The sequence below is a fragment of the Haemaphysalis longicornis genome, unplaced genomic scaffold (assembly GCF_048455015.1).
Source record: "Haemaphysalis longicornis isolate Haplotype H1 unplaced genomic scaffold, Haemaphysalis longicornis Haplotype H1 scaffold_8, whole genome shotgun sequence".
NCBI lineage: Eukaryota > Metazoa > Arthropoda > Arachnida > Ixodida > Ixodidae > Haemaphysalis > Haemaphysalis longicornis.
In genome coordinates, this window is record NW_027526445.1 from 48,383,288 (window position 1) to 48,406,348 (window position 23,061).

General features: G+C 47.9%; 1 non-coding gene across 1 annotated transcript; it reads right to left on the minus strand.

The window, feature by feature from the left end:
* Window positions 1–11,591: 11,591 nt before the first annotated feature.
* On the minus strand, window positions 11,592–11,664 carry Trnaf-gaa (transfer RNA phenylalanine (anticodon GAA)). The gene has a single exon. It is a non-coding gene; the product is annotated as a tRNA-Phe (tRNA).
* Between the last annotated feature and the right edge of the window lie 11,397 nt (window positions 11,665–23,061).

A 23,061-nucleotide genomic window follows, 5' to 3' on the forward strand; every position in this document is an offset into this window, starting at 1 on the left:
AGTATTTTCCTAGTACCAAGCCTTGACCAGCTTCGATTGCAAAGCTCTGACTACAAACCAAAACGAGGGCGAATAGACACAAGCGCGCAACTTATTGTTGCTTGGAAAACGGCGATAACGACGATAACCTGGCACCACACAGTGACACAGGTAGCACCAACGCGTGCATACGTTACACAGATGAATCGAACAAACATGTTGTAACACTCACTCACCGACACTCACTCACTCTTTAACTCACTAACTCACTCACTCACTTAAAAATTACGCTATCTGGTTGCCGCAAAAGCGAACAATTCGCGACACCGCACCGTGCAGGGCGCAATGACGTTTACCAGCAGCGGTAACGGTCAGCTAGTCCGTACGCCATCGGCATGTGCACGATGATCTACATGTGGGGCACAAAATTTGAGGAGCACTAGTCTGGGAAACCCTTTCCAGCGAGCCAACGTAGCAAATTATGGCGGGGGGACTACGGCGTTCCAGTTATAACCACAACATGAGATACGAAAATAAAACAGCGCAAAAAAAATCGTTTTCGTGACTAGCTGGCTGAGGACCGTGCAAGGACAGAGTGAAAAAACAAAATGCATGAGCCCGGTCCTGAATTTCAAATTAGGCATGCAATTGCACAACTGTAACGGCAAATGACAGTCGATGACCACATATCAGTGCGCGCGTATTTTACCTTTTGCGATCTGTAGAAATGAAATATATAATTGAGAAAGTGCGCGCGCAACAGTAGCGATTTCTAGTCCCCGATTAGATAAGGCGAATGGAGAGTCAGACATAACGCCCGATCTTGTCGAATAGCACGAACGCATAGGCAAGCTTCAGCGGAATCCAGGCAACCAAACGAAGGGGCGCAGTCACCGAGTCACGATGACAGGTCCTATGTCAGGTCCTTCTGAAGGCGAGCTACTTTATTTGCTGCACATTGCGAAAGGTACGCACATTGGCGTACATTATTCAATGCAGCATACATGCATGTAACATAACAAAACGTAAACATTTTGGCGAATTTTGCAATAACACACCCGCGATGAAGTTTTCAAGTGTGTCTAACAGGGACAGCAGCAAGTCACATGCCTCAAGGCAAGCACCGTAACAGCCATAGAAGGATATGTGTGGCGCCAGGTCCGCGTGACAACGAAGTATCATAACAGAGCTCCGCCGTTACAAGTACTAAAAAATACTGATACTTTACGCCAAGGCCTCCAAAAAGGGCTACTTCTTCAAAACGCGCAATTCGCAAATCCGAATAGTTTCTCCATTCCGATACCTGAATCCATGAAAATCGGCGATGCCTTTTTCGGCGAGCACGGGCACTCACAATTGGCGCTTTAGAACAGGCTATATAATCACAGCTGTAGCAAGCAAGCCACTTATGTACACGACCAACTAGGACACTATACAGCTACAGTGAATTAGAATATTCTAGTTCACTCTAATACAGCGGTGCATTCTAAAGCTTGAACATCATGGGACGTTTTCTGCTCGTGAAAACAAGCCGCGCACGCCACCGGCGCGCTGACGCTGCCGGGGAACCACCCGCACGCGGCGCGCGGTGCGGCCGGCGGCGGCAACATGGCGGCGGCTTCGGCAATGAAGTGGTGTGGGGAGCTCGAGCTCGAGCGACGTCTTCTAAGCGCTCTCTAAACTAAAATGCCGCTTAAGTCACTCACGAAGTTGATTGTGCGATAAAGGAGCTTATAATGTGGGTGGCGAAAACGGTTATAAATCATCATCCGCGCCGCTAGTGAAAGCGCTTATGCAATATCTGCCGGGGTTGGAAGCCTAAACTTCTGTGCATACTTCTGTGGCGGAGCCAGCCGTCTGTCTCGAACGCTTCGAAACTGCCGCCATGAGGCGCGCACGTCGTCAGGCTCCTCCCTCTGGAGTGCACAGCGCGCGTCATTTTCTGAGAGAGGAAGAAGCTGCTGCGCGCGCAGAATCGTCGACGCGGACGTGAAAAAATCGCTCGCTCGCACCACGCCGACGCGCACAAATCGCGTGAAAAAAGGTTCACGCTTGTCGCTTCCATCGCAGCGCGTAGCGGTAGTAAAGTGCATTCGCGTTGTTGCAACGATGTTACCGACACCAATTCCGACACAGAATGCTACGAGCTCCAAACATTATTCGGTGTTAGTGGGCCGTAATGCACTGATACAGAAAAGTATCAGTGCATTACGGCGCGAGATGTCTATTAAAAAATGGTATTCCTAAATCAACACGCAACCTAAGAGTTAATTTCACGGCGCCCCAGAACAGGAGCGCAGGACGACATAACAGGACGACATAGCCTCCAAGGTAATGCAATCGCGCCTTTAACTAGCGGCTGTGCGTACGAGTACATAATGCAAACAGCAATCACCACAGCGAGCGGCTCCACCGACGATAAGCCAACACCGAGTACAACAGCTCTCAACGCGGGAAGCCGGCACATCGCGCAAGTAGCTCGAGGGCACTCACAACACGTGAGTGGTGAGCGGGGCTCAGCACTCGCGAGTGCATGGTCAGTGCACCTGCACTTGCGAGTGGAGAGCTTACCGCTAGTAGCGCTTGCTGGCCTTGCCAGTGGTGAGTGCACTCTCACTCGCAAGTGGTGAGCGGGGCTTGCCGCGAGTGGCGCTCGCACCAACGAGTGGTGAGCGGGGTTCCAAGGGGGTTCCCCGAGAGCGCCGCTCGCACTCGCGAGTAGTGAATGGGCTCATCGCGACTGGCAATCGCATTCACTCGCACTCGCATGCTCGTACGCAAAAACGATGGTGAGGCGCACTCACCCCTCACCTGCGAGTGGTGATTAGGCGGTGTCAATGCATTCGTGAGTGAGCCTGCCAGCCAAAGTGCGCAAGGGGTTTTGTGCGTACACGTGACCTCCGGATTTTTTTCGCCTAGTCGTATAACGCTTCGCTTTAAAAGATCTACGGGTATTGTCACGGGTTCTTTCGCCGACGGCCCGCTTCAAGCTACAGATTTTAACAATTTCTTTTAGTGTCCCCTGCCTTTATTTATGATAGAAGGGTTCACTTAGATCAGTTACACGTATTGATTACGTAAATAACGGTTGTGTGGTACCTTTCACGTCGACGTAGTTGCGAGGCGCAGCTTTTCACCCGGTTTAACTAACGTTCTATATCGCGCCAGAAGTGTCGAGATCATACCTCCGTGGCAATGGCATAGACATCCGTGAGGCTGATGCAGCCTCAGAACTATGTTGTGTAGCTCCGATCGAAATCGTTATATGGCTGCGTCACAATCTACACGGAACAAATAAACACTCTAACAACCGAGAACGGCGTTTGCAGCGCCTGATGTATATTTTGTTGAATCAAACGAGAATGGTCGTGTGTTCCCAGCTCGCTTGCAAAGGAAGCAGAAGCTGAAACTTGCATAGCTGATGAAGAACCTCTGTTGTTCTGCGATTTTAAGGCGAGAGCGGTATATGCATAATCGAACCCGATAAGCAACCGTGGTCGTCAACAGGAATGGTTACAAATTGGCCGCGGCTGGCGCAGGGCGTTTTGATTATGGGGACAAGCGCGCCCCGTGAAAGGGCAGCAGCACCACCGAAGGAGGGCGAGCCGCTGCATCCCTCGCAATACGAGGCGCATTGAGAGGTGAAGGTACCGACGGGGGCGAGCAGGAGGCTCCTAGCGATGGCGAGTCAGCGGAACGCGGTACGGAGGGTGCTATTTTAGAGCTGGTCAAGTGGCGATGGTTTATTGATTCGTTGATCGAGTGATGAATTGATTGAGTGTTCTCCTGATTTGTTGATTATTTTATTGATTTATTGATTAATCATCTGATTGATTGATTAATTAATCATCTGATTGATTGATTAATCATCTGATTGATTGATTGATTGATTGATTGGTTGATTGATTGATTGATTGATTGATTGATTGATTGATTGATTGATTGATTGATTGATTGATTGATTGATTGATTGATTGATTGATTGATTGATTGATTGATTGTGGGGTTTAACGCGCCGAAGCTACAGTTGTGCTATGAGGCGCACCGTAGCTGACGGCTCTAGAAAAATTTATTTTTTCCCACCTGGGGATATTAAAGTGTGCTAAAATCTCGATAAACGGGCGTTTTCGTTTTTTATCTCTCAAAAGCAGCCAAAGCATGCAGTGTTTAACCTGATTTTTTGGGCTCGGCAGCACAACGCCTTGGCCATAAGCCCCTATACACGGCGGGTGAAGCGCACGATGAAGGGCGCAGCCACGAAGTTAACCAGAAATTTCAACAGCATATATCTACCGAAGGCCCAACCTGGCTTTCACCTTCACCTTCTGAGAAAGTTCTATGCATCCCCCGTAATTTTTTCACTCCTCTTAACAAGCAGAGCTGTTTTATTTTTAATACTCTAATAACGTTAAATAAGGCAATGCGGCGCATTTTGGGGCCCTGTTCACTGTTTTCCTTCAATAATTACCACACAACCTTTAGTCATGTTGGCTGAAAATATTCTCACTACCTTTGCGGGTGGAGGCGCACGATTTCAGACCGTTTTCCGCGGCTGCGTTACAGGCCTCAACATCAATAGGAATCAGCCCCTGTTGTAAGTGATGGATAGGTAACAGACGTCAACGGGTTTGCAAGACTCCCAGTCAGGTAAATACAGTGCCAATTCAGAGCCCAAGAGCGTTTGTCGAAACCAACGGTCATAAAATCCAGACAGAAATAAATGATTAATTTATGACACAAATAGGACTTTGTTCTACTTATTTATTGTATTTCTAGTTAAACATGAATAGCAGTCCTGAGTCTTGTCAAAAAACAACATTTTCGGTTTATCGAGGTAACGCAAGGAATGTGTAGGAACGACCAGTTCTGATCTTTTTAGCTTGTTACTGATACTTACTGGCAGCTACTAGTCAACAGACGTAACACCTTGCATAATTCTTTAACGTTTGTAAAGGCTCTTAGAAATCGTCCGTCATAAAGTGCCTAAGCTCCTGCTCAATGATTTATGACGAACACATTTCCGGTCCGTTTCCCAGGAGCCACCGCCATTTTATGCATATATTGTGAAACGCTGAGAAACGTCCAGTCTACCTTGCCACGCCCAAATTTTCGGGAAGCGAATTGTGCGAAAAAGTGGCAATAAACCACTTAGACAATAATCAGATAGCAAGATCACACGGTATACGTTGGCATCAGCTGACTTCAGCGGCACTTACGTCTGATGTTCGGGATTTCGGATGGTTGCGTGGCTGGGAAGTTCTCTGAACTTGTGATCGTCTGGCGAGATTCGGCATTATGTGTTCTTAACGGAGCCCGCACTGCGGGCACACTGAAACATTGAAACATGCGTTGTTTCAGTGTCGTGTAGCGGTAACGTTTTGTTCGTGTGTTAAGCAGGTTGTTTGGTCTCACACTTACGTTCGAATGACGTGTTGGTGAACTTCCTGATGTGTGCTGGTGCTTTTGTATTGTGGCGAAATCGCGGTGCCGCGTGTCTTCGCGCCCGACCGCAACGGGCGATATTTCCACTGCTGTGGCGTGTACGGTCGATCCTCCTGATTCGCCTAGAAAATGAGTTGGAAGCTCTATGCGAAGAAACCTTTGTGTTACGCTGGTCCACGCGCTTCCTAGTGGTCAGGAACAACATCCTGAGCATAACTATTGTACCGTATTGAGTTTCAGCTAGTTTCTGAACTCTCTCTGTGAACACCTGTGAACTTTTTGAGGATTGATCTTGGAGTAGCTTGTTTCACCACCACAGATATTTCTTGTGAAAAGTGTTGAGTGCCCGGAGTACTTGGGAACTGATAGGATTTTTCCGATTTTTTTAGGGCAGCGCTGTTACCACTAGTCACTGCGCGCTGATATGTGGTTTTGCAATAAATTCTCTTTTCACACTCCCGACATCGACTTGTATGGCACTCGATTGAAGGTGTTGGCAGAATTGCTGGCCGCCAGTGTCCTCCTTCCTCACTTCCAGCAGACTCCCTTGCAACCCAGAATCCTAGTGGGAAACCCATCCTGGCAGATTTTCTACAACGTAGCAGGGCGTCTTTTCACTGTCTCTTTCAGCGTGGGAACTTCCCGTATTTACTATACGCTTCAGTAGACCTGTGGTATTCGGAATGGCCCACCGCGTACTACATTGCTTGTTCTCCGGCGCCCTTGATTGAGCGTACCTCTTCCAAGACTGTGTAATTCCGCAGGTTCTTCGTAGAAAATTGGCGCAAATGTTTCAACTCCATGGAATTCCGTTTCCGACTCTCAGGTTCCTCAATCCGCTCGTACGCACGGCAGTAAACCAGTTTGTTTGATCGGTGTGTGTCGAACCGAAAAAACTACCGGTTCGGTTACGGTCCGGGTTCAGGCGAATTCATTTCGTTCCGGTTCAGCTCCGGTTCAACTAAAATGCCGTACCGAACCCGTTCGCGAACCGGTTTGAAAGCTTGAACCAGTTCGAAGAGTTGAATTCTCAGTTAAGTCAGAAAAAAAAATAGTAGTTTAAAATGACCGTTCTAATCAAAATTCAAACAAAACTTCAAAATCATGCTGTTTCCCAATGACAGTGAAGCGATTTCAAGGTAAACTTTAAGCAATTCGGCGAGATAGTAGGGAAACAGATGAAGTAGCGACGGTTTACCAGCTACTTTCTCACCCCGACTTTATTTTTCCCTAGCGATTATTCATAAAGAGATATGAAGGTGGGATATATTTTCTACCCTTTCCTTTTTTTTCGAAATCGCAATCACCCATCACTCTAATCTGGAAAACTTAAACTTTGGCCCACGTACGGGCGCGTTTAAATACCAGCGCTTAATACCAATTGCGCACATTTCTTATCAGTAGTGGCAAAACAGAAAAATCTTACAACAGCCACGTAACTACGACCAATGATTTAGATTATTTGGTCACCTAGAACAATTTGTTAACTGTAACCTTAACGAAGGTCTAAGCCACAACATTGTTAAAATTAAGCTTTAGTTAAAGCCCAGTCATTGCATCATTGCTGTGACCACTGGAATTCATTTTGCCGTAGCTATATCGGATGTGTGCATTACAATCAGTATGTCATCGTACCGCCTGATCCCCGGCCATCGTTCCGTCCGCACGATTGCGGAATCTTATAAGAGATTATGTCATTGAAAACTGAAATGGTATAATAAGACGCGCGAAGCACGAGATGGTACTTTTTTAAAGTGGGCACTCTTAAAATCGTCGACAGCAGTACTCCCCCTCCGGGACGAGTAGCCGTACATGTAGAGTAGCGAGGTGGACAGTCAGCAATAGCGCACGCCCGAAAATAAATCAGCGCTAAAAAGAGACAAAACTGCAGATCAAGCAGAAAGGATTAGCGATTGGCGAATGGGACAACGTGGGGTACCAGCCCGCCTTTCCACAAGTGTCATCTGCTTTAATGCTGTCTTTGATTTCAAGATAAGGTCGAAGGGGGCAGTTTCTTGCTAAAAGAATAAGTTCGAGCTTACGCTAACAGTTTTCCGTGATATAGCTATTATTCGTGTCTGCAAAAAAAACGGAATTTTTCCGCACTACTACCCTGCAAAACTGACCACGGCAATCGCTTCCTTTGCATTAATGACACGTTTGTTGTGAAAGGTAGGGAAAGAAATGTATAGACCGATATCCACCTTTTGGTGTCTTGCTTATTCGATTTTAATTATTTTTCGCGTAATATTTTAAAACCACGTGATGTACCTTTTTGTTGTTTTTCCATGTAAACACTTTTTTCTGAAGATTGGCCGACTTGATGCACCGCGATACACCACTGCTCCGAGACGCAGCTTATGTTGCAACCACCGGGCGATATTTAACGTGGGTAGAATTCTCTACACACGGATGTTCTGGGGCCCCACTTGTCAAGTATTTACTTTCCAGGTGCGAGACCTTTCAAACGATTGAGTGATTGATTGATTGTAGGGTTTAACGCGCCGACGCAACGCAGGCGATGAGGCGCGCCGTAGTGGAGGGCTCCTGATTAATTTTGACCACCTGGGGATTTTTAACGTGCGCCGAAATCTCGTACACACGAGTGTTTTTGCTTTTCGCCTCCATCAGAAAAGCGGCAGCCGCGGCCGGGAATCGAACCCGCGACGTCGTGCTCAGCAGCGCGACGCCTTAGCCACTGAGCCACCGCGGCGGGTGACCTTTTTAACAAACTATGAAATGCCAAAAAGTGGGGGCCAATCCGTGTGGAGGGGGTTGGGAAGAGAAGCTTTATGCACCCCCTTCCACGGGTGACTACGGCTCTCTTGCGTTAATCACACGTTGCACTGTACCCGTAACACATTCTACACTCAGACTTTACGTTTTACCGCAGTTATATTCTTCGTGAACTTTAGGTTAATTCACGTTCCACTGATGGTAGTAGGTTTTTTGATATCGGTGCTGCACACGAGACCAAACTCTTAGAGGACGAAATGGACGAACCACTGGAGCGCACACAGCCGCTACATGTGCCGTGGGCGGAGCGCACAATGGTGCGAGGGGTCGCGTGACGCTATCACGTGGCATTCAGCGAGAACGCAAGGCGTAAACCCACATATGTGCTCGGTGAGTGCACCGTCTGTCTCCCCCGTCTCCGAGTGCGCTCATACTCCAGCTCCATTTCTTTATTCGGTACAGGTTCGATTCCTGGCGGTGTCAGTCAGTTCTCCTATTTATTCGTGGGAGTTTTCTGTTGACGCTGACGGTAGCGACAGAACCCTTGGCTGGTAGTGGTACAAAGCTTCGTTTTAAAAGCTTGCACACATCGGGTGTGGGCCTTCGCCATTGCGTAGTGGAGCACTCTTGCAGCCTGATTGCTCCAATAAAGTCACAGGGAGGGAAGGACAAAGTCCTTTTATATCACCTGCAAGCTGCCGAGACGGACATTTCGTTTGGTCAGACTTGCACTCGGATCGCGCTACCACCAGCAACACACCATTGCGACATCGATGCTGATTCCTTACCCCCGTTGCCACAAAGAGGGCGTTGATAGCGTTTAAGTTGTCTGGAGGGGAAAGTGCACGAACGAGTACGAAGTGCATGGTACGTGAATGAAAAAAAAAAGACCTGAATGGCATTGACCGCCTAATATCAACAACGGATGGTCGAACCGTTTCGTCGTGAACCAATAACCATTATTTCTTTTTTCGGTTCAGTTCCGGTTCGGGTTCAGCGTGCTCAAAAATAACGGTTCGGGTTCAGTTCGGAGTAAAATAACGGTTCTGTTCCGGTTTTTGGTTTGGTTCGGTTGCGGTTCGACACCCTTGTTTTGATTTTAGTTGAGTACTCTTATCAGGTTTTTCTCGTCCGCTGCACTGCTACTCACTCTGACGGACGTCAAGACCTCCACGATGTGCTTGCAAAAGTGCGGAAGAATGTATGGCTCTACCTGCGAAGAGAGCAGCGACGGCTCGGGCCCCATGGCTTCGCGTTCACACGGTGTCGACCGGCGTTCACTCTTGAGGAGGTGGAGAATGGGGAAAACATCTCGTTCACCTTCCGATTATTCTGTTTCCTTACGGGTTGTCTCGCGACGCTTATCTCGTGTGTTCGGGGTTCTTTTCCGCCTCGACTGATCATGACGTAACACCAACACCACCACCCTAAGTCCAGGGAAAAGGGCCGCCACTCTAAAACTCCATCAGCCCTCTTGGATCGAGGGGCAGCTTAGCATAAGTGGCGCTATTGTGGATCGGTAGATGAGTTTCGTTGCTCTGGGGCGAGTAGCGTCCCTAAATAAAGGCTTTTTAGTGGCGCTATTTAGTGACGCTTTTTTTAGTGACGTAGCTTATTTAGTGACGCCAGGGGCGAGGCACTCACGTGCTTACCCCCTCACCATCTGACAGCTGTAGCTGTGCTGCCGTCGCTCGTAATTGCCGCTGGCAATAAAAGCGGAGCTTTAAACAGTGAAACAACCGGAAAGGTAAAATAGAAACCCGTTGTCCAGAACACTTGAAGTGTGATGCGTGTTCAAACGGTGCGTCGCTACCGTATATGGAGGGCAAGTTAGAACATGAAATGAAAACAAAATGGCTGCGTCTTGGCTCACGCAAGCTTGGCTCAGGCTGGTTAAGTCTCGGTTTCTCTTGGTTAACCTCTGATTTACCTGTAATTATTATACTATTCCTGACAAAGAAGGATAAGAATGGGGTGGAGTGCATGCGGCAGACATTCTCAGATAATGAATGACAGCCTATCATTGTCCCTGAAGAAGTAAGTGTATGATAGCTGCATCTTACCGGTACTCACCTACGGGGCAGAAACTCGGGGGCTAACTAAGAGCGTTCAACTGAAATTGAGAACGACTCAGCGGGCAATGGAACGGAAGATGGTAGGTGTGACATTAAGGGACAAGAAGAGAGCGGAGTGGGTCAGGGAACAAACGCGTGTTAAGTACATATTAGTAGAAATGAAGAAGAAATGGACGTGGGCAGGGCATGTAATGCGAAGGCAAGATAACCGTTGGTCACTAAGAGTAACAGAGTGGATCCCTAGAGAAGGTAAGCGTAGCAGGTGGCGGCAGAAAGTTACACGGGCAGATGAGATCAAGACGTTTGCGGGGATAAATGGGTCGCAGTAAGCACAGGACCGGCATAAATGAGGATTAAGGGGAGAGGCTTTTGCCCTGCAGTGGGCGTAGGTGGGCTGGTGATGATAATACTATTCGTCCAAAGCCTGTCATTGTGCCCGGTTTTGGTCCCGCTTCCGGTGTTTCCTGAGCCGAACGGTTCGCCGGGCGATATTCGCGGGGTAATCAGACGCACCTTGCCGACGATGGCTCAAAGGCTCTAGCTCCCGCATAAGAGAATTGTGACACAAGCTTTCGCCAACATTGATAACTGACACTCAGGGAATAAACTCGTCTGTATGGGCATTGGCTTCACATGAAACAGGCGCGCAATCACTGTAAAAGTTGCAGGTACATACGAAAGGCTTCGTCAAAATGTCCCAAACAAACATTGCGGCAAATGCCCTTGGCTTGTAACTAAATTCTATAATAGGATAGAATACGGCTTTCGTAAACCGATTCCAATTTTGTAGTAACTAGCCATTATGGCGCCGTTTTGAAATACGCGCGACAAAATTGTCGATTAAAGGGCCCCTGAGATTGGGTTTTTTGGGCGTTGATGTCGGAGCTCAACGGCTATTTCTTGAACGTCTCCCAGCGCGTTGCTTCCAGTTTTTGGCTACGCTGCTCCCTCAGACGCGCGGGCTGCAGCTTACCTTTCCCACGCAAGGCATGAACTCCCCCAACACGACCTTGCTTCACAGCACTATTACGACCGCCATAGAGAAACATATGCTTTACTGGAAGGCAGCATGGGCGGTTTTTTTTCAGAAAGTAATTTCAAAAGTCATGTATCACTTTTTCCTTAAAATTATTGTGATAAGTAACTCACTGCATTAATAGATTACTTGAACAGAAAAATAATTCATTACACTTCTCATTACCGCGAAAGTAACCAAATTAATGTACGTTGTTGACACCCGAAAAGAAAGCGAGGTATTCCCAGGCTGCGGTCTACACACGATGCGCCAGCATAAAACGGTTATAAGCGTACAACCTGCCTGAACATTAACCAAGAAGTTTTAAATAAAAAAAACTTGCCTGCCGAATCCCGTGATCGAACCAGGGACCTTTAGATCTTCAGTCTAACGCTCTCCCAACTGAGCTATTTCGGCCGCACGGGCTCCAGCGGTCTTCCACGAACGAGTTTCAAGCTGCAGTCGTTGAGCCTTTGAGGGGTGCCCTTGCACGGATTTCCCACTTTTGCAACCAGTACGGAAATGCAGTCGCGGACCTTATATTCATGCTCATTGACAGCTTCATTTCGCCCAGCGGGAAAGTCGGCTGCATGCGGATGGATACCCCGCATCACAATAAGACTTGCCCGCTGGTGATTGGATCGCCACTCGGTTCAAAATTGTACAAACGGTTTGGTCACGCCCGGCAAGGGGCATCGGGCGAAAGCAGCGCACATTCACGGTTAGAAAGCAAGAGAAACTCTGAGCGTAGTCTGGACACCTCAATAGCGACCTGCAGCGGCGGTCTACTTGCACCCAGTGGTTGAAGTCCCCCCGATTTATCCTACCGACGACCAACCACTCGAGATAATTGTCCTTAGCTCTCCTCGTTCCTGCCCGTATCGGCAACGGTCTAATTAGTGTCGCATGACGGCGGTGATTGGAGCAGCCATAGTTGACTTTACCCAACCGGTCGATCCGCTTCCGCTCACTGACTATCCAGAGTCACTAGTAATTATGAATAATGACTCTGGCTAGCCAGTGAGCGGAAGCGGTTTGGCCGGTTGGGTAAAAATCAAGACAGACTGCTCCCATCCAGTACACATCAGCTTCAGCCGCCAAGTCGGGGCACTGGGACCCGTTCTCTCTCTTGCTTTCCGACTTTCTTCTCGTTGGAACGTGAGCATAACTTCTCGAAGAACGTGTTCTTCGAACGAAGAACGTGTTCTTCGAACGAAGAACGAAACGAAGAACGTGTTCTTCTCGAAGAACGTGTAACGATGGGAACATCGTTACACGTTCTTTCAAATGCCGCGTGGGAAAAGCACGCAGCAAAAACATGTTGAGGGTATGCATCATTTTCGTAAAATAACGAGCAAAAACAGTTGGGTGTGCACCTGAGCTTGGGACTAACGTTTCGCTTTGTGATCTTACGACGTTAACCGGCACCACGGTGTAAGAAAAGAACTATTCTTACACCGTGGCCGGCACTCACGCCCTGAAGCTAATGAGTGCTTTTTCAAGACGATAGTCTTTTTTGGGCTACTTAAACGCAGAAATTTTGGTCTGTCTGTCTGTCTGTCTGTGACTCGATTTAGCCGCCCTGCCAGAATGACATTAAATCTGCGCAATAGTATTCTATACTAAGAGCCAAATCTAAACGTCTAAGTCCGGTGTCAGTGTTCATACTTATCAACATCGTTGAACAAGCGCAAGACATTGCGCAAACATAAGGCAGAAAATCAATACATAAGTGGTATTTGCAGTGATCCTTTAATAAAAATCTTTGGATGATTGTTTTTTTTGCGATAGCAAATGAAATACTACATCAATGGCTGAAAACCGCCGCCTTCTGTTGCCAGTGCCTCCCCCTGGCGGCATTTAAGAAATCAAACGGCAATAGCGACGAAAGGTTCCACTAGATGGGATTTACGTTCCGCTTGGAACGCTCGTGCAGTAGGTCATTCGTGGTCCTATAAATGTTTTAGTATAGGTGCCTCAATTCCCGCGCATATCCGCCGTACGGCAGCGCTGGCATCGAGGCACCCCACTTGAAGCAGTGGAACACGGTAAATTTTAATGGACTTGTGCAAAACTGTAGCGTGTTATGTTAGGAGGACCGAGAAGGGAAAGGAACAGCGTGAGAGGTGAGTGGGAAAGAGAAGGGAGGCCTTTACTTGGCAGGGGTGCCAATCGACTATCGTCTTTCGGTGACATTTGCAACGAAAGGAGCAGATACAAGGCCGATGTTTTTTTTTTTTTTTTCAAGTGGGTGCCAGTAGACGGAGTTGGACGTCAAAATTTCACGTTAAGTCTAACGTCATGTGTTTATGCTCAACGTTAGGCAGCTTTCACGTTGCCCTTCGGCGCGCCATGCAACGTATTTCTTCTTAATAGGGTGTTGGTATTTCATGCTGGGCTGCACTTGCCGTGTCGTGTTGTCTCCCCTCAGTTTTCGTAATTTTACGCAAATGAGGTGCAGCACGTCATGTTCATTATGTTAAAAAAACGCTAGAATACACAGGACAAAGGAAAAAATGGCTCTGGCTTAGTTCAGTTAACCCTGGACATGCAAAGCAAAAGCTTGGCTTAGTCTGGTTGAGTCTTGGTTTCACTCGGTGAAGATTTGATTTTGCTGCGTTTGTTATACAATTCGTCCAAAGCCTGCCTCTGTAGATTGTCTTGGTTCCGCTTCCGGCGTTTTCTGAGCCTAACGGCTGGCTCTTCCTCAGTCCCGATTGATTGATTGACTCTGGGGTTTAACGCGCCGTGCTACACAGGCGATGAGGCCCGTTGTAGTGGAGAGCTCCGGATTAATTTTGATCACCTGGGGATATTTAACTTGCACTGAAACCTCGAACGCACGGGCAATTTCGCTTTTCGCCTAAATCAGAAAAGCAGGCCGCCCCGGCCCGCTTCCTCAGTCTCAAACAAAAAAAAAGAACCCGCCCGCATCTTCCCACGGGGGGAACTCGAGTAAATGCGTCGCAGAGTGGTGGGGGTATCGCGTGAATGTTGCGTAATTGGGTATGGTTTGGGAATGATTGATTGTTATTTCGTCTTTATTATTCTTATTTATTGAATGAAGGAGAAGCGAAGGCAAGGAGTGTAAAGTTAAAGTCTGTCTTTATTGCTTGGTGCCGTCAAGCAAAGCGTCAAGTCAAGCGAAAGCCAAGCAAAGACGCCCTTGACTGAATTCCGAACGCGCGCTCCACCGCTTATATACACACCGCCCGCGTTCGAGGGAGAGGAGTACGGGGGAGAGACGCGCATGCGCACACTTCCGTACACAAGCGCGCGAACTTTCCACGCACCCACCACGCCGTTATCACACACGCCCTGCCGCCGTTACTGTTGAGCGCGACGCAGCGCACGGGTAGCTACGACGCATGCGCGCACAGACGCGCTCCCCCCGCACCGCCGCAGCTGTTGTTGAGACCGACGGAGCGCACGGGGTACACGCGCTCCTCCCGCACCGCTGCACCTGTTGTTGAGAGCGAGGAGGGTACGGGGGAGAGACGCGCACCTGCGCCTCGACGCGACGCGCATGCGCAATGAGCGTGTGGACGGCGCCGACAACATCGACGAGTGACATCGCGAGCCTAAGAAATGCTCCGCATTTAAAATTGACAGCAGAGACACAGGAAGGACGAAGGGAGAACCACGAGCTCCGACGCCGGGCTGCCGACCCAGCGGCGCAAGCGTGTGCCACCGAGAAATTAGACATTTTAAGCCAAAATTTCAGTTCTTCCGCTAAATCGGGCGTTTCAGGACGTCGACAATGAAGTATCCAGAGCAGGGCTAATAGGAATACTAGCCTGCTGACCAAGGCTGCTCCCATCTCAAAGACGGCCGTTTGGTTACTTTGTTTATCGCCCACTTTCGTAGACGGCGTTGCAATAGACCCTTTGCAAAATGGCCAAATTGTTGGCGGAAAAGCAGCAAGCCACTCTGGCAACACTGTGCACCCGCTGCGCCGCCATTAGAAAGGAAGCGAAAATGCTGCGATCACAGAGTTTCTATGGAGTAGCTACCGTCCACGTAATTGCATACGCGTCGTGGGGCAACAGAGTCGTGAAGCCGTGGGCGAAAACGTGCAACCGCAACGGCGTTGCTACGACCTGCTTCCTTTCTAATGGCGTCGTAGCGTTCACCACCAGTGTTAGCACCGCTGAATCCTAAGTGTTGTCCGCCTTTTTGCAAAAGGTCTATACCGCTGAAGTGCCAGCGTTCGCACTTAGCTTCTGGCCGGACTTCTATGACTGCCTTATTTTTGTTAGGGCTATAATCTTTTCCTAAAATGTAAGCTATGACTGGAGAAACACGGCCCCGTAAGTGACCGTGCCGCTTATAAATATGTCAGTTCGTAAGTCTTGTGTCAGGCAAGTCAAACGCGTCCGACGGCTCTGTTAGGCAGTGTCAGCCGGCAAAGTTCCGCACTACACTCGGGAACAAGTTAAGAACGGCAATAGCTCATGTGCGGTATCAGTCCGCCTAAGCGACGTACCCGGGTGTCAAAGGGCACGCTCGTTTTGAAAGGAGATAGCTATGAATGCGTGATGTCATATGCCTTTTCTCACGTCGTCGTTTGTTTGTCGTTACTGCAGTAATTTACAAGCAGATTAAGTCCAAAAAATTACGGAAACGGCTCCTGCAATATGCAAAATATTCCCATTAAAGGCCCATAAACGGTACCTCCGGCAGGGTCGTTCCGTCCCGGCCAAAATCATTCCGGCGGCCGGAACGCGGTGCCTTCCGGCCGAAAATCGCTCTCCGCCAGAAGTTGGTCAACTTCAACTTTTCGCCGGACCGCGATGATGACGCGTTTCGCCAGCCATCATCCAACGCCCTGATTGGTTCCTACCGACCTCCTACTGGCCAATCAGGGCTATCAGAAGGTTTCAGGCTAAACAACATGGCGGCGTTGCTCAAGCGAAGCGATGCGGAGGAAAATAGTCGCACCGGCTTATAGTACGTCGCGACTATTTTGTGACTGCTTGAATCGAGGTATAAATCCACGAAGCATTTGTTTGTGCCCACGGAAGCATACCTGCACTGCGCTTAGTTTGAGATCCGCAGTGCCGTGATATTATGGCAGCAAGCATACCCCGATGTGTATGTTGGTGACGGCTGGCCTGTCCTTGTTTTTGGGTGTGCGTGAGTGTGCTTGAAGAACTTGACAGCGTCATTTGTACTCGTCATCGTCCAAAATGGACCAAGGAGTGACAAACCAGCAAGCTGTAAGTTCTGTGTGCGTCCGTGGGAGTTCGCGGTGCGGCAACGACTACGGCTAGGGTCTCGCGCCGATGCTCTGTGTACGGGCGACTGTTGTGTGCCACTGCTTTCTAAAAGTTCCGACCGTGGCCCGTGGGAGTTCGCGGTGCGGCAACGACTACGGCTAGGGTCTCGCGCCGATGCGCTGTGTACGGGCGACTGTTGTGTGCCACTGGTTGTATGTGATGTGCTGCCGTGATGCTGTTCACCGCAATGACCGCGACAATTCGTGTAAGCGCGCGCACGATTTTAAATTTTATTGCAGTAAGCTAGACATCCACGAAGATTGTTGCAGCCGGCAGCATTTATTTACGCCGACAGCGTCATGTACACTGCGCAACAGTGCTCAACAGCACGCTCGCGCCGAAGTTTGTTTTGCGTGCGGGCGCTGGTGGTGTAATCCTACGGGCAGTGCTTTTCATAGGCGGGGATATGCTTTGTAGCAACACCATGCAGCTGTATAAGTTCACGCAAAACCTCTCTTAACAGCTGACAATAGGAGTTTCAAGAGCTGTGTATTGAAACATTAGTGAGTGACCCAGTCTACTCATTTGTCTGGGTTGGGTGTGTGCTATAGGCTGATTGAGTGTGCTCTTGTTTGTGTCAGGAGTGTTCAAGCAGTCAGAGTGCACGCTCGTTGGGGTAAAGCAGATATACTGTTCTGTGTTGCTTCTGGGGTACACCCACTGTATACAATAGGCTCGTCACCTGCTGAGTATACTGGTGTTTGTGTGAAACTGACTCATTCTTTGAAATCAATCGATAACCATTCCACATGGCCGAATGTGTACTGTCGGGAGCTAAAGTCTGGATTCCACGCAAGCACCAACCAAAACACACTGCAGTGCCACCTTGGGGAAGGGCGACTGCTGTCGAGATAAAGGTTGTGTCGCTTATTTTAACTGCACGCATCATACTTTGCACCTATGCGTTGATGCAGTGTTGGTAAGCAGAGTGACTGAACAGTGTTGCTTCAGCTGCACATGTTGTGCCTCTTTTCAAAGGTGGCCCCAGTGAGTGGCTGAATTTGCAGTTGCTATATGTGTGCGCATTAATTGTCATCTGTGTTTCTGTTCTTTATTGTTACTCCGTCTTCTTCAGTCATCGTTGCACTTCCTATACAATCTGCGACTCAAGAGTAAAATAATGCATACTCTGGCCTTGTTTGAATGAAGCATGTCGTGTGCTTGAGTTCGTGATAAGGAGTAACAAGAGCGGCCCACTGGTTCAGCATATCATTCTACGCTAATTACATCGTTCATCATTGCTCAGCGAGAACACTTAGGGAAGGTGTGACACATGGGCAACCGAAGCGAAACAGCTCAGTCCTTTTTCGTAATAAAAGCGTATCAACTCAGGCGAGCCAACGAAGGTGCATGCAGTTAAAATGGGACGCACAACCAGTGTGTCGACAGCAGAAACTATTTCGCATGATGGCCCTGCAATACATTTTGGCCGCCACTTGTGTGGACTCCATACTTTTGCTCCCGACATTAATGAAATGGAAAAAGTTGGTTTGTTGCCGTTTAGGAATCGTCATATCACAGCTGCAACCTCGTGTAGTCTTCAGTGTTCCAGCTTTGTGTCTGCCTTGGAATTGCTGTGCTTAATTGAAGGAGTGGGCACTTTGGCTTCTTTCTGTGACTTCAAATTAAGGGAACGGCCGTTGTATACACAAAGGAGCCATGAAGACCGAGTGCCCCCAGCGCTTGTCCGGCATCAAATGATGCCGTATTCACTGAAAAATTGATCACTTTAGATTAAATTTTGAATCTCCATCCAAATCGCAGGTTTTCGTAATTTCAGCAATGATGTCATGAGCACGTGTATTCAAGCGAAATTCCACTGCGTCATTCGGGTTTGCGGCCTTGCTGTCCATCAGCCCTCCCAGGTGGTACTACTATAGTCATCCACGAACTGTTGTCCGCCGTTGCTGTGTTTTTGAGCATATTTGCACCTGGCTTGTTTTTGTTACTGTAATAAGTGATCGTCTCGTGAAACCTGGGGTATCCTTGACAAACAGGGTCACGTAAGACAACGCCACTTACGCCAATCGGCCAGTGTCCTGTAAGACAACTTCAAAGCGGCGGAGTGCTGTGCACCTAAAACAAGCATAGTGCGCCCAGTATCAACAGCTGCGCATTGGTACTTCTATGCTTACGTCTGTTTTCGTAACTTCCATTGTTTACTGCACCATTCTTACTGTTGTAAAATGAATATGCATTACACTTAAGCGCAAATAGTTCGTTCGGAAAGCCTATAAGCCGTGCCTAATTTGCATTTGCTTTTTCCTTCCTCGGCCAATCGCGCAGCTGGGCTGATATGACATCATAGGTTCTGTTGCGGGAAATGAGCTAGTGAGTCGCATGGCCATTCCGTTTTTTCCTAATTATGTAGCTTATTTAAGCGAAGTGAGTGTTAACAGTGGTGGCATTATGATTCTAACGAGGCAATCTTTCGAATGAATCGAATTTGTGTTTTGTCCTCATGACTCCTTTAACTAGGATCATGATTGCTTGGCTGCCTTCTGGCCGTCATGTCTTAACACACTCCTACTGAGAAACATTTTTCGGCAAAAGTGGTTTCCTCCTCGGTTGCCACCTGGACATTAATGAGCATTACAAGTGTGTAAGCAGTGCCTACAACCTGATAAAAGCAGACTTGAATTTCGAGTTGTCAACTTTCCATGTGATGTGAGTGGTGGTGGCACAATGCACTTCTGACAGATGTAACAGCAGTAGCTATGCTGATGTAACAGCAATAGCTATACTGTCGCTCATGAATATAAAGCTCTGGTTTGGTTTGTGAATCAAACACTGCTGATTGCACTTGGCAGTTGCATGGTCAATTGCGATAATGCAGCTTTATGCCGTATTTATTGTTTAAACTCGGTGAGTGATATGTTGAGGATGGCCCTCACACCCACTGTTGTACCCAGCTGTTCAAGGTGAAACAATTATCGTTTTCAGCATAACTGTTACGAGTGGAATGCTGTCTCGGCTAGTGCTTGGTGCGAAGCTGGATCATTCTTGCTTGCCCAAGACCACTTGTCAAAGCTTGCTTCAGCCACCACGATGTCAATACAGTGAAAAACTCATTTATTTACAAAGGGGTGGCGAGCCAAGATGGCGGACTGGGCTACCAGCCAGCTTCATCGTCTTCCTCCTCAGTATTGCAACGTGACATCTTTCTCGCTGGTGTCAAAATTTAAGGCGACCAATATCGCAAGGCCCTGGAGGCCATAACATTTCCCCCATCAAAGATGCAGCCATCTCTGCAAGTCAGTGAGTGTCACGGGGTTCAAAGCGTTTCAAGCAAGGTACGCGAGCCACTTCAGTTCTGCGACTACGCCGTCCTCAAGCAGTAAGCTGAACATGACATAGTTCAGACAACTAAGTCAGTCAAGGTCCACAAATGGGCTGTCTTAATGTGACAGCAGTTTCTTGCACAGTCCATGCTGTCGCTGAGGTGTCCAGAGCAAAACCAGGTCTCCCCACGAGTACGAATTTCCTGATGTCAGCTGTTGTAGCGGAGTTTCGAGCGGTCTTGTGACGGCAGTATGTGGAGACTTGTGAGTTTCTGAGCTTCATCAGCAATGCAGAGGGTGTTTGATAGGCTGGCCTCGTCTTGAAAGAAGGGGAAGATGGTGTTGAGGTAGTTGGGGGAACACGTGCGTCAACTGGGTAGTATTGTCTCATTGTCTCATGCTTGGCAGTGTGGTAAGCATGGGTAATAAACGGCAAGATGTCGTCCCAGTTGTGGTCAGAAGCAACAGGCATGGCATTCATGTTAGTGAGTGTCCGGATGGTCCGCTCGGTGAGACCGTTTGTTTGTTTATGATATGGCACTGAATGGCAGAATTGAGAATCGGACAGATGAAGTAGCTCCTTAACGACGTCAGCAGTGAACTGGTGCCCACGGTCACTGACGAGGACACGAGGTGGGCCATGTTGAAGTATACGGCGACTGAGAATGAAGTTCGTCACTTTGGCAGCTGTTGCAGATGACAATGCAGCTGTATCACTATGGCGTGAAAGGTAGTCGATGCACACAATCATCCAATGGTTCCCATTCTTTGACCGAGGTTAAGGGACCATCAAATCTATGCCCACTTTTTAAACTGGTAAAGGGGGCGGGGGGGAGGGGGATTTGCAGGGTGGAGTCTTCCCGGCTGAGCAGGCGTGGCGCATTTGTTGCGTTGACACTGGGGGCAACTCACCACGTACAGCTCAGTCGACTGTCACATTTTCGGGCAAAAATTAATGCTGTTGTGTGCGGTGAAGAGTACATGCACAGTACCGATGCCCAGCTGTGGCGTAGTCGTGCATAGCATGAATTACAGAAGAACAATTTTTCTCCCATTACTAGGAGGTGCCAGGATCCCGTCGGCGAGTAGCTCTTCTTGTGTTGCAGACCATTGTGAACACAGGAGGATTGGGTCTGACCGTACAGCAGTAAACAGTGCTTTCACTGAACCCGAACTGGAACTAAACCAAAAAAGAGAATAGCATTTACTGGCTCACGACAAAGGAGTTAGAATATTTGTTGTTGGTAATCCGCAGTCAATGTCATTTGGTGCCGTCAATCTGGTAATCACCAATGCACTTTTCCCCCGCAGACCAATCACAACACTACAAGCCCGCTATCTATGGTTGCTAATTGTCACATTTGTGGTCTTAATTCTTGTGTGTCACTTAAACATGAAGTCGAATGAAGTCTTGAATAGCCATACATACATTTGCTTCTCCTAAACAAGTGCAGTATATTTTTTCCCCATTGCTTAAATTTTGGTTGTTGATCTGTGGTAAAGAATGTAACAGGTTATGTGCTGTTCCTTTTATTCATTTTGTTCCTTTTGCTGTTATCTGCTGTTACTTTTTTAGCTTGCCTGGATCAGTCCTGAGAATTGGTTACATCTTGTGAGGAAAATAAGGCATGCAAAGAAGGTAGCACTAGCAGGAAAATATCCCCGGTTTGCCTGCAGTATGTACTGCACGTCCCATTCCGACTTTCCTGTTGGCAAAACATCATGTAGAAAGCTTCTACTGTTGACATCACTGTGCGACAGATATAAACACGAAGTTGCCTCCCCATACTGAATTCAGATGTCATTTAAATAGCTTCAACTTCCACAACTGAACTAATTATCAAGTGTTCTCATCATAAGAGATTCTGTCAGAGAAGTACCTATTTAAAAAGAGCTACAGTTATGTCCAGTAATAAGCTAAAACAGCTTCTGCATTGAAATTATTTGCCACAAAAGTGATGAAACATAGGCCATCAGTTTGAATGGTTTGATTGTCAGCTGTACACCACAACATATAGGTCTGTGATTTTCCCCAAAAATAGTACCCCGGGGTAAATTTGTGTGCACATAGCACTGTTACTAGTAGTGATGCCACAGGGTATACCTACACTTTGCCCTGTAAGTGTATGTCAGTGAACAAAAATTTTGTTTCGCTTAAATGTGTTAAAGTGTGCACACCTATATGTTGTGTAAGTGACAGGAGAAGAAGTTCGAGGACACCGAAGCATTTCTTACGGGTTTGGAATGCAAAACCACTAGTGTCCCATTGCACGCATGGTTTTCTCCACAAGCAGCTGTTGGAATTTCTTGCCGAGACTGGCCTATACACTATTCTGTAGGTCATGAAGCCGCTTGCATCCCCTCACTTTCCTTTTTTTACCCTTCTGTTACTTTGATGCCCTGTGTCAAAATTGTGCAATAAATAAATAAAAAGAATGCCACAGAGTGTTCCTTCAAGTGGGTATGTTCACATCACAGCCTATAGGAACTGGTGAATTCACCGTGAATTTTGAAAGCACCTTTCATTATCAGTCGCCAGTCCCACTCTGTCGGTATGTGAGAATTTAGTTTGTTATGAGAGCAAGGGAATTGGCCATGAGCTTCTAACAGCGGTCATTGTCATTGTCACCTTTTGAGAGAGTAAATGTTTATTGAAAGGGAGAAGAGGCCGGCCTAAGAAACTACTTGGGCCTGCTATTTCTCATTGGGGGAATGGAACTGGGGACAAAAAGAGAACGGAATGAATATGGAAGGTATGAGGAATGACAGTTAAATCGGCAAATGAACTATATACAAGCAGTACAACCAATAAACGCCTCATGTACAATGGGTCGCTGAATCAGATTATTACAGGGTGAGTGTCCAAGTGTAGTATTATTGCTGCCTCAAGGATCTTTCGCTCACTAGAGTACTTTGGACAAGCGCTAAGCAAATGTTCGATAGTTTCAGGACAACCACACAGAAGCCAGTCCGGGCAGTCCTCGTGTCCAATTGTGTGGAGACTTTTAGGTCAATGCTACTCCAAGACGCAGCCAGTGTAGCAATGTCTCTTCACTTCTGCGAAGCCGAGGAGCGTGAGCGAGCTAGAACTTTTGCTCTGCATCGAGCCGGTGAAGCCGTTCATGTCGTCCGTTCATGTCGATTCTGCGGGCCAAACGAATGCAAGGCTGTAGCTTGTTTACGTGCTCGGTAGAGTATCGTGTTGGCATCTTGCCGTGTGATGGGTATAGCCAAGAGAGTTCCATTGTGGTGTG